The following is an 11802-nucleotide window of genomic DNA, read 5'->3' as shown; positions in this document are numbered from 1 at the left end:
TTGTAGTAGAGGCTAAAGTCCGGGATTGTGATGCCTCCTGCTTTGGTCTTCTTCTTCAAAATTACTTTGGCTATTCGGGGCCTTTTGTGGTTCCATATGAATTTTAGGATTGCTTGTTCTAGTTTTGAGAAGAATGCTGGTGCAATTTTGATTGGGATTGCATTGAATGTGTAGATAGCTTTGGGTAGTATTGACATTTTGACAATATTTATTTTTCCAATCCATGAGCAGGGAATGTCTTTCCATTTCTTTAAATCTTCTTCAATTACCTTCATAAGCTTTCTATAGTTTTCAGCATACAGATCTTTTACATCTTTGGTTAGATTTATTCCTAGGTATTTTATGCTTCTTGGGGCAATTGTGAATGGGATCAGTTTATTTGTCTTTCTGTTGCTTCATTGTTAGTGTATAAGAATGCAACTGATTTCTGTACATTGATTTTGTATCCTGCAACTTTGCTGAATTCATGTATCAGTTCTAGCAGACTTTTGGTGGAGTCTATCGGATTTTCCATGTATAATATCATGTCATCTGCAAAAAGCGAAAGCTTGACTTCATCTTTGCCAATTTTGATGCCTTTGATTTCCTTTTGTTGTCTGATTGCTGATGCTAGAACTTCCAGCACTATGTTAAACAACAGCGGTGAGAGTGGACATCCCTGTCGTGTTCCTGATCTCAGGGAAAAGGCTCTCAGTTTTTCCCCGTTGAGGATGATGTTAGCTGTGGGCTTTTCATAAATGGCTTTTATGATCTTTAAGTATGTTTCTTCTATCCTGACTTTCTCAAGGGTTTTTATTAAGAAAGGGTGCTGGATTTTGTCAAAGGCCTTTTCTGCATCGATTGACAGGATCATATGGTTCTTCTCTTTTTTTTTTGTTAATGTGATGTATCACGTTGATTGATTTACGAATGTTGAACCAGCCCTGCATCCCAGGAATGAATCCCACTTGATCATGGTGAATAATTCTTTTTATATGCTGTTGAATTCGATTTGCTAGTATCTTATTGAGAATTTTTGCATCCATATTCATCAGGGATATTGTCCTGTAGTTCTCTTTTTTTACTGGCTCTCTGTCTGGTTTAGGAATCAAAGTAATACTGGCTTCATAGAATGAGTCTGGAAGTTTTCCTTCCCTTTCTATTTCTTGGAATAGCTTGAGAAGGATAGGTATTATCTCTGCTTTAAACGTCTGGTAGAACTCCCCTGGGAAGCCATCTGGTCCTGGACTCTTATTTGTTGGGAGATTTTTGATAACCGATTCAATTTCTTCGCTGGTTATGGGTCTGTTCAAGCTTTCTATTTCCTCCTGGTTGAGTTTTGGAAGAATGTGGGTGTTTAGAAATTTGTCCATTTCTTCCAGGTTGTCCAATTTGCTGGCATATAATTTTTCACAGTATTCCCTGATAATTGTTTGTATCTCTGAGGGATTGGTTGTAATCATTCCATTTTCATTCATGATTTTATCTATTTGGGTCATCTCCCTTTTCTTTTTGAGAAGCCTGGCTAGAGGTTTATCAATTTTGTTTATTTTTTCAAAAAACCAACTCTTGGTTTCGTTGATCTGCTCTACAGTTTTTTTAGATTCTCTATTGTTTATTTCTGCTCTGATCTTTATTATTTCTCTTCTTCTGCTAGGTTTAGGCTGCCTTTGCTGTTCTGCTTCTATTTCCTTTAGGTGTGCTGTTAGATTTTGTATTAGGGATTTTTCTTGTTTCTTGAGATAGGCCTGGATTGCAATGTATTTTCCTCTCAGGACTGCCTTCGCTGCGTCCCAAATCGTTTGGATTGTTGTATTTTCATTTTCGTTTGTTTCCATATATTGTTTAATTTCTTTAATTGCCTGGTTGACCCACTCATTTGTTAGTAGGGTGTTCTTTAACCTCCATGCTTTTGGAGGTTTTCCAGACTTTTTCCTGTGGTTGATTTCAAGCTTCATAGCATTGTGGTCTGAAAGTATGCATGGTATAATTTCAATTCTTGGAAACTTATGAAGGGCTGTTTTGTGACCCAGTATATGATCTATCTTGGAGAATGTTCCATGTGCACTCGAGAAGAAAGTATATTCTGTTGCTTTGGGATGCAGAGTTCTAAATATATCTGCCAAGTCCATCTGATCCAATGTATCATTCAGGGCCCTTGTTTCTTTATTGACTGTGTGTCTAGATGATCTATCCATTTCTGTAAGTGGGGTGTTAAAGTCCCCTGCAATGACCACATTCTTATCAATAAGGTTGCTTATGTTTATGAGTAATTGTTTTATATATCTGGGGGCTCCGGTATTCGGCGCATAGACATTTATAATAGTTAGCTCTTCCTGATGGATAGACCCTGTAATTATTATATAATGTTCTTCTTCATCTCTTGTTACAGCCTTTAATTTAAAGTCTAGTTTGTCTGATATAAGTATGGCTACTCCAGCTTTCTTTTGGCTTCCAGTAGCATGATAAATAGTTCTCCATCCCCTCACTCTCAATCTAAAGGTGTCCTCAGATCTAAAATGAGTCTCTTGTAGACAGCAAATAGATGGGTCTTGTTTTTTTATCCATTCTGATACCCTATGTTTTTTGGTTGGTGCATTTAGTCCATTTACATTCAGTGTTATTATAGAAAGATACGGGTTTAGAGTCATTGTGATGTCTCTATGTTTTATGCTTGTAGTGATGTCTCTGGTACTTTGTCTCACAGGATCCCCCTTAGGATCTCTTGTAGGGCTGGTTTCGTGGTGACAAATTCCTTCAGTTTTTGTTTGTTTGGGAAGACCTTTATCTCTCCTTCTATTCTAAATGACAGACTTGCTGGATAAAGGATTCTCGGCTGCATATTTTTTCTGTTTAGCACACTGAAGATATCGTGCCAATCCTTTCTGGCCTGCCAAGTTTCAAAAGAGAGATCAGTCACGAGTCTTATAGGTCTCCCTTTATATGTGAGGGCACGTTTATCCCTTGCTGCTTTCAGAATTTTCTCTTTATCCTTGTATTTTGCCAGTTTCACTATGATATGTCGTGCAGAAGATCGATTCAAGTTACGTCTGAAGGGAGTTCTCTGTGCCTCTTGGATTTCAATGCCTTTTTCCTTCCCCAGTTCAGGGAAGTTCTCAGCTATAATTTGTTCAAGTACCCCTTCAGCACCTTTCCCTCTCTCTTCCTCCTCTGGGATACCAATTTTGCGTATATTATTTCTTTTTAGTGTATCACTTAGTTCTCTAATTTTCCCCTCATACTCCTGGATTTTTTATCTCTCTTTCTCTCAGCTTCCTCTTTTTCCATAACTTTATCTTCTAGTTCACCTATTCTCTCCTCTGCCTCTTCAAGCCGAGCCGTCGTCGTTTCCATTTTGTTTTGCATGTCGTTTAAAGCGCTTTTCAGCTCCTCGTGACTGTTCCTTAGTCCCTTGATCTCTGTGGCAAGAGATTCTCTGCTGTCCTCTATACTGTTTTCAAGCCCAGCGATTAATTTTATGACTATTATTCTAAATTCACTTTCTGTTATATTATTTAAATCCTTTTTGATCAGTTCATTAGCTGTTGTTATTTCCTGGAGATTCTTCTGAGGGGAATTCTTCCGTTTGGCCATTTTGGATAGTCCCTGGAGTGGTGAGGACCTGCAGGGCACTTCCCCTGTGCTGTGGTGTATAACTGGAGTTGGTGGGCGGGGCCGCAGTCCGACCTGATGTCTGCCCCCAGCCCACCGCTGGGGCCACAGTCAGACTGGTGTGTGCCTTCTCTTCCCCTCTCCTAGGGGCGGGATTCACTGTGGGGTGGCGTGGCCCGTCTGGGCTACTTGCACATTGCCAGGCTTGTGGTGCTGGGGATCTGGCATATTAGCTGGGGTGGTTAGGCAAGGTGCATGGGGGCAGGAGGGGCAGGCCTAGCTCGCTTCTCCTTAGGTGATCCACTTCAGGAGGGGCCCTGTGGCAGCGGGAGGGAGTCAGATCCGCTGCCGGAGGTTTGGCTCCGCAGAAGCACAGAGTTGGGTGTTTGCGCGGAGCGAGCAAGTTCCCTGGCAGAAGCTGGATCCCTTTGGGATTTTGGCTGGGGGATGGGCGGGGGAGATGGCGCTGGCGCCTTTGTTCCCCGCCAAGCTGAGCTCTGCCGTCCGGGGGCTCGGCAGCTCTCCCTCCCTTTGTCCTCCAGCCTTCCCGCTTTCTGAGCAGAGCTTTTAACTTCTGACCTCCCAGACGCTAAGTCGCGCTTGCTGTCGGAACACAGTCCGTCCGGCCCCTCCGCTTTTGCCAGCCAGACTCGGGGGCTCTGCTTGGCCGGCGAGCCGCCCCTCCGCCCCAGCTCCCTCCCGCCAGTCCGTGGAGCGAGCACCGCCTCGCCGCCCTTCCTACCCTCTTCCGTGGGCCTCTAGTCTGCGCTTGGCTCCGGAGACTCCGTTCTGCTAATCCTCTGGCGGTTTTCTGGGTTCTTCAGGCAGGTGTAGGTGGAATCTAAGTGATCAGCAGGACGCGTGGTGAGCCCAGCGTCCTCTTAAGTCGCCATCTTCCCTCTCCTCAAATTCTATGTTCTTTAAAGAGATTGTGTAATTATGCATATTTGTAGAGAAAAGCAAATTGACTGGACTCACTTGCCAAGACACGTAGTTTATTGTTGGATTTTTAAAGGAAGACTGATGATACTCTTTAATGCTGTTATGATGAAAATAGTTGGATATGGTATCTTAGCACTTGTTGGACCCTGCAGTAAGAAAAAATAGCATTCTGATATATGATTTCACACATAAAATAAGATATTTTGATGGCTTAGTGCTATTATTCAGTTAACACAATTTGTGGAGTGAGGGAAAGTCTCCTGGTGCTCTATTTGCTCTGGGTTGAGAAAACTTCTTGAACACACAATGACTCTAGAAATATTTATCTGATGCTCATTTCTTTACCATAAGCATAGTGTGTGAGTATACAAATGTTTGTGTTCATCCTGTCTAATCCGGACATGCCATACTTTTCTGAGTTGGACTATAATTTGATCCTTTGTGTCAGAATCTGATAGAAAAATTAAGATACCCTATAAAAGAACTCAGTGAAATGTTATTCTCTCCAAATATTATACCAGGAAGTATCTGGAAACCACCCCTACTTGTTTGGCCTGCTGCCAAAAAATGGAAATCTTTAGAGTCCAAAATGCTCAGGACTCCAGAACAGGGGCATCTCCCTTGGAAAGGGGTAGACAATAGGGCATCTCTTCTAGAAAAGGAGTGGTAGTTTGACTCCTTTTATTCTTTTACCTGAAGCAGAATTTGTGAGTCCCTGGTGACATCCAATTATAATTTTCTTTAACCTTTTTGGGGGGATACAAACAAATAATTTTTCCCTATAATTCACATATTGAATACTTTTTCAGGAAAAAAAATTAAGGAGACTTCTCTGAACAAAAATGCACCCATCAGGGAATATGTAAATAGCACATGTTCTCCTCCATGTTAACATACACCCATCATTTTTTGGAAAAAATATGGAAATTTAATATAAATATATATATCTTATATAGATATTTAAGAATCTCTGCTTTGTACTCCAGCCTGTTAGCTCTTTGATATCCCATTTCCTCAGAATCCTTCAACCATGTAAACCATTTGTGCAGGATTCTGTATTTGTTTATTTTATTCTTTTGCATTTTATCATGTCCTTCTATTATCCTAGGAGTGTGGATGTGTGTATTCATCTATGCTTTGTATCTTTCTTAACATTCATAAATTTATTCTATATAAGATATTCGAACTATAAACAAGAAAAATAATTAAAGGTTGCTTTAATTTGAAATCATGCCTCTAGCCACTAAATTTGTCTTCATGGCAATCTCAAGAGGCAGCTAAGTATTAATATACTTATTTTATAACTGCAAAGTTGAGAAATAGAGATGTTTAGTAGTTTGTGCTCAGTCACACAGGTAACGAGTTGCCTGAAGCACCCATGTAGAAGGAAGGCCAACGTCTTAGCCATTAGACAGTGTAGAACAGATTTTCTTCTCTGTTCTTTTGGGGCTGTGATGAGGAGTAATACTCAGTACTGACTCTTGCCCTGTAATTCCTCAGATCCCTTAAATTTGTCTCCCACTTTCCTTCTCAGGAAACAAATGTCAGAAAAAATTATGTAAGATAAATGTAGGAAATGGGCCCAAATGGTCACAGTCTGACATGGCTCACTAATATGTGTTAATTAAAACAGAGCATACAATTTTCTTTTTGTTCTTTCTTTCTTTTTTTTGTAGTGAGAATTTTAAAAATCTATTCCCTTAACAACTTTCAAATATACAATATGATGATGGATGTGTTAACTACATATATCATGGCAATCATTTTGCAATATATGGATATATTAAATTACATCGTGTACCTTAAAAATACACAATGTTATGTGAGTTATATCCAAATAAAACTGGAATAAAATTTGTAAAAAGATATTGGCAAATGCTAGTTACATTTATTTATAATATTCATATAGTTTCTAGAAAACTTTAATAGCTCATGTTTTTAATGTAAGCCCCAATTCTTAAATTTATAAAGAGGAAAAAATGGAATGTGTGAAATTTCAGGAAGAAGGCAATGACATAAAATCACTAAATGATTGAAGTATAAAAGTGGTGTAATTACCATAGTAATTCATTTTATTTTATTTTGAATAGATAACTTTAGTAAGAGAAATTGTTTCCTATGGTGGAAAAAGACATGTAGATAATTGCTCTTTGGATAAAAACCGTAATCTTGTAGAAAAATTCTTCTTTTTAATATTTAAGTTTTGTGTAGTCATGTAATGGTACACTAACATAAAGATTTAAGAACCAAAGATGTATCTCTTAGGAACCTTTATAAAGCTCATTTGAAAAATTGTGTGAAGTAAACTGAACAAGTAAGAAGATGAAACTAAGAAAAGATTTGCCCCATTTAATCCTCACTTACAGACTTATAGACTGTTGAAGCACTGACTATTTATGGACTAGTTTATTATAATGGTGCTATATCAAAATTTCTATAATACATACCTATTACTTTACTTGACAACCCAAGCAAAAAAAATCACATTGGTTTAAAATCACATGTTAGCTTGTATATCTTAACCGAAAATGTGTTCATTACACATAAAGGTATTCTTAAATTTTATATCTATATAGATCAGGAAACTATGGTTCTCTGTATTATCTGTAGACATCAAATTTGAATTAATTTTTTAGTTGAAAATAGTTGGAAATTAGTTGAAGTAGCAAGAATATGCAAAATATGCTTGTGGGGGTTGTTTATTAATATTGATTTTAAAGAACTAGATGGATCATTTGCATACTTTGGTTTGATGTCTTTGTGAAGCTCTTAATAAGACTTTTTCTCCACTACCTACTTTACTTTTTTTCTTACTAATAAGTCAACAGATTTTAGGTGGTTATTGTAATAATAATATCTGAATTTTTCAATCTCCTTCTTACCTGTTAACATTCCAGATTCTCATGCAAAAATGTGAGATTTATAAAACAGCTATCTGGAAGTAGGAAAAGAAGGAAACAAAACAAGAATACAGATTGCTAGCAAATACTAGGCTTCTTGTTATCAAGTGGTTTTTTTTTTTTTTTTTTTTTTTTTTGTAATTTAAAGTACTAATAACAAAAACAACAACAGTGATATCCACCATTTATGGAGCTCTCACTGTGTGCAAAGCATTTTAAAGGCATTATCTCATCCTCTCAGACAAGATATGAAGTTACTATGGTTAAATGTTGTTATTTGGCTTAAAGGGAACAAGTTCCTTGTCAAAGATCACATAGCTAACAAGTAACAGTCAGGCAAGTACCCCCATCATGCAACAGCCCAAACTACATTTTTCCCATGATAGCATGCGAATCTCATTTTCTTATTTTTAATTTCATTAATAAAATGGAATCCTTTTTTTAATTTATTTTTTATTTTTTTAGAGACAGAGATAGAGAGAGACAAAGCATGAGCAGGGGAGGGGCAGAGACAGAGGGAGACACAGGATCCGAAACCGGCTCCAGGCTCTGAGCTGTCAGCACAGCCCGATGTGGGGCTCAAACCCACCAACCGTGAGATCGTGACTTGAACTGAAGTCGGATGCTCAGCCAACTGAGCCACCCAGGTGCCCCAAAATGGAATCCTTCTACAAATAAGGAACTAAACTTTTAGAAAACATACCGATTATAAGTTATAATCAACTTATATCAACATATCAATTGAAGTTAGAATTTCAATCGAAGTTTCCTTGATAATAAAGTATAGCGTCTTTCCATAGAAATGCCAGTGCTCTAGGAAAATAGGGGGAGACATTGTCTATCAGACATTGACCATTAGGCAACGGGTAGCCATCAGCAGACCTAAAATATGTGATGCAAAATGGAAGTAAAATGATAGTAATATAAAATGAGGTTTGATTTAAAAAAATTAAAAAAAAAGGGGGGGCGCCTGGGTGGCTCAGTCGGTTGAGCGTCCTACTTCGGCTCAGGCCATGATCTCACAGTTTGTGAGTTGTAGCCCCGCGTCGGGCTCTGTGCTGACAGCTCAGAGCCTGGACCCTGCTTCGGATTCTGTATCTTCTTCTCTCTCTGACCCTCCCCCACTCACACTCTGTCTCTCTCTCCTTCAAAAATAAATAAACATTAAAAAAAAAAGAAAAGAAAAAGCCCCATATTCCACCCGAGGACTCTGAATTCCACAAGCCCAGCTTTATTCTTCTTGCCTTTCGTCCCTTCCTTTCCCTCAGCTTCCTGAAGTGTCTGTCTTCACATGGCTCATGCTTTTTTCACATGGACAAAGTCATTTTCTAGGCTTGTTTGAATTTTTGCCCTTGTTCAAGGAACTTGTCTTCTCAGAGCCTAAATACCTGATCTTTTCATATTGATATTGCTCTCAATAATTCACTGGAGGACATTAAATACCACAGATCATTAAAGGTCTGAGTAGGTTAGGTTTTTAAAAGATCATGAAAACCTGAGAGAAATGTACAAAGTCAATATGTGAGTTATAAAGAAACAGAAGAAACAAATGTAAAACTCAAGGAAAGGAATACCATGATTCACAGCTAGACCTAGTAAGTGTTCATACCCAAATATATAATTTTGTGGTTTGCAATAATCTCAACCTTGCTTCAGGCACTATTTTTAAAATTTTTTTAAATGTTTATTTATTTTTGAGACAGAGAGAGACAGAGCATGAATGGGGGAGGGTCAGAGAGAGGGAGACACAGAATCCGAAACAGGCTCCAGGCTCTGAGCTGTCAGCACAGAGCCCGACACGGGGCTCGAACTCGCGGACCATGAGATCATGGCCTGAGCCGAAGTCGGACACTTAACCGACTGAAACATCCAGGCGCCCCCAGGCAGTATTTTTAAATGGACATGGGTATAGGACTGTCTTGTGTAGTAGAAACTGCAAGAAGTTGTGCATACTTGGGCAATAAGGTTTAGGAGAAAGCATAGGATCATAATACACAAGAAAAAGGTAGCGCTGTTATTGTTAGACAGCCTTGTAAAACACACAAGCACACTAACACACACGTGCGTACACAAAAGTATGGTTGATCTCTTCAAACACTGTGATGGATAAACATGGAAGGATGGTGTTTTTCAGCAGTTCTCTAAAGCATGTCACAAAGGCCAATGAATTTAAATAAAATATCACAGAGACCCCGTATAAGAACTTTTAGTAAGTATAGTTGCTGAAAAAAAAATATCTATATATATTCACCACAACTGATGTTGAAGTTAAAATATGTCATATGAATCAAGGAGAAAAGGTAGAATGAAATATCTAAAAATACTGAGAGGTATTATAGAGTATTTCTCTAGATGATTTGTCAATTTCCTAATTATTTATCTTCATATTAAGAGAGAAAGCAATATGAGAACATCTGGAATCAATTACACATGTAGAGATCAATCTGATATACTAAATCTTTAAAAGATTACTCACATTTTTTTTAACTATGTTCCAGTGGAGAAGATTTCTTTGAAGTGTAAGACTTTGCAGTTTGGTTGTCCAGCTATAAAACTTCACCTATTACAGGAAAAAAAATCTTTTGAAGTGTTTTCATACTTAACCTGTAAAAACTGTCAGGATAAAGAAATTATTATGGAGGCAAAGTATTAAAAAAGCAATTAGAAAGTGACATGTTATAAATAAAATTGCGAGCTCTTATGAAAGTGTCAAATTTAATATTCATATAATATGCCAGTTTAGAAAAATGTTGCCAGACTGTGACATCCAGTTCCTTTCTTCTTGATGAAGCTAAATCTTGTGAATTACTTGAGATCATATGTGTACAGATATTTTTATTCTATTTGCACATATGTTTCTTTCCCCTTAATTCCTGTCCCCAAACTAAAGGCCATGCTGCTTATTCAATAACATGCCCAAACTGTGGATATTCATCCATCTCACATTCCATTCCTAAACATTAATTATTTCTAGACAATAGAGTTGTGCAATCACGTCTTCAATGCTTCTCATAGACACTCATTAAGATTATACTTTAGACATTACATCCTTTAATTTCAGGATCTGAAATAGTGTAAACCTCACTTAAAGATGATTTTAGAGTGTCTTTTCTATGATATATTTTATGCCAGAGAAAGGAAGGAATACATCTTTGACTTATGGTATTCCATACTAACCTGCCCAAGCATGATACAGTGTTCAGGTGACTTGTATTTTAGCCTAGAAGACTATTTAACACAAACACCTTGCTTGCGTCCACTAAACATTAATAAAAATTCATTATATGTTTATTCACACTAAGCAAACCATTTCTCAACCTTTTGCAAAACAACTGAGTTATTATACTACCTTAGAACTCACTAATTTTTGGAGTTCCTTAAGCATATATCTATTATTAGGTTGAGACTTTCTTATTTAGACACAAAGGACCCTCTGGTTGCCTGAGATCTGTGAGTGTTTTATTTTTATTTTTATTATTTTTTTTAATGTTTATTTCTGAGACAGAGAGAGAGAGACAGAGCATGGATGGAGAAGGAACAGAAAGAGAGGGAGACATAGAATCCGAAGCAGGCTCCATCCTGCCAGCCCAGGGCGACTCAGGCCTCGAACCCACTAACTATGGGATCATGACCTGAGCCGAAGTCTTACATTTAACCAACTGAGACACCCAGGTGCCCCTGTGGGTCTCTTTCAAGGTGTGTCAGGTACAGTTTTTGAGTAGACCCAAACATGGTGTCTTAATAATATTTATTTATTTGTAGTATAAGTCGATATTTCTGTAGTATATATTTTAAAATTATGTATTTTATGTAAGAATTGGCAGATTATTTGAAAATATTTAAAAATGTACTTTATCTCTATTTACATGAAATAAATGTTTTCTTAAAAGTTTTTTTTTTCTTCTTAAAGAGTAAACCTGGTTCATGAATGGCATTTGTATACTCAGCATTTCTGAAGTTCAAAGAAAATGCTGATGTGTAGCAAAATTTCTAGCTAAACTTTGTTTTTGTCCTAAGGTCACTTAGGTTCCAATGATTAAAAATGCTCAAGGATGCACTTCATATTAATCTTGGGAGGAGCAAAGATTGACTGACCTCTGCCGAAATTAAATATAATTCAAAAGGCTGCAACATTCTTAAAAGCAGCTTTATTAAAAATGTTCATCTCAAAATATTTTTCATCTTATTACTTTTATATGTTTTTCTTGTTTCAATTTAATACATTCTGTCTTACAAAGAGAGCATTGATAAATGCATTCAAACTGAAAATAGTTCCATAACAGTAACAAGAAAAAATAATAGCCTCAATTCATATGGTTCCTTCTCTAAGACTTAAAATGCTTTGGAGATAGTTTTTCTAATCTGTAAA

The sequence above is a fragment of the Panthera leo genome, chromosome F3 (assembly GCF_018350215.1).
Source record: "Panthera leo isolate Ple1 chromosome F3, P.leo_Ple1_pat1.1, whole genome shotgun sequence".
Classification (NCBI taxonomy): Eukaryota; Metazoa; Chordata; class Mammalia; order Carnivora; family Felidae; genus Panthera; species Panthera leo.
This window is presented reverse-complemented; position numbering follows the sequence as displayed.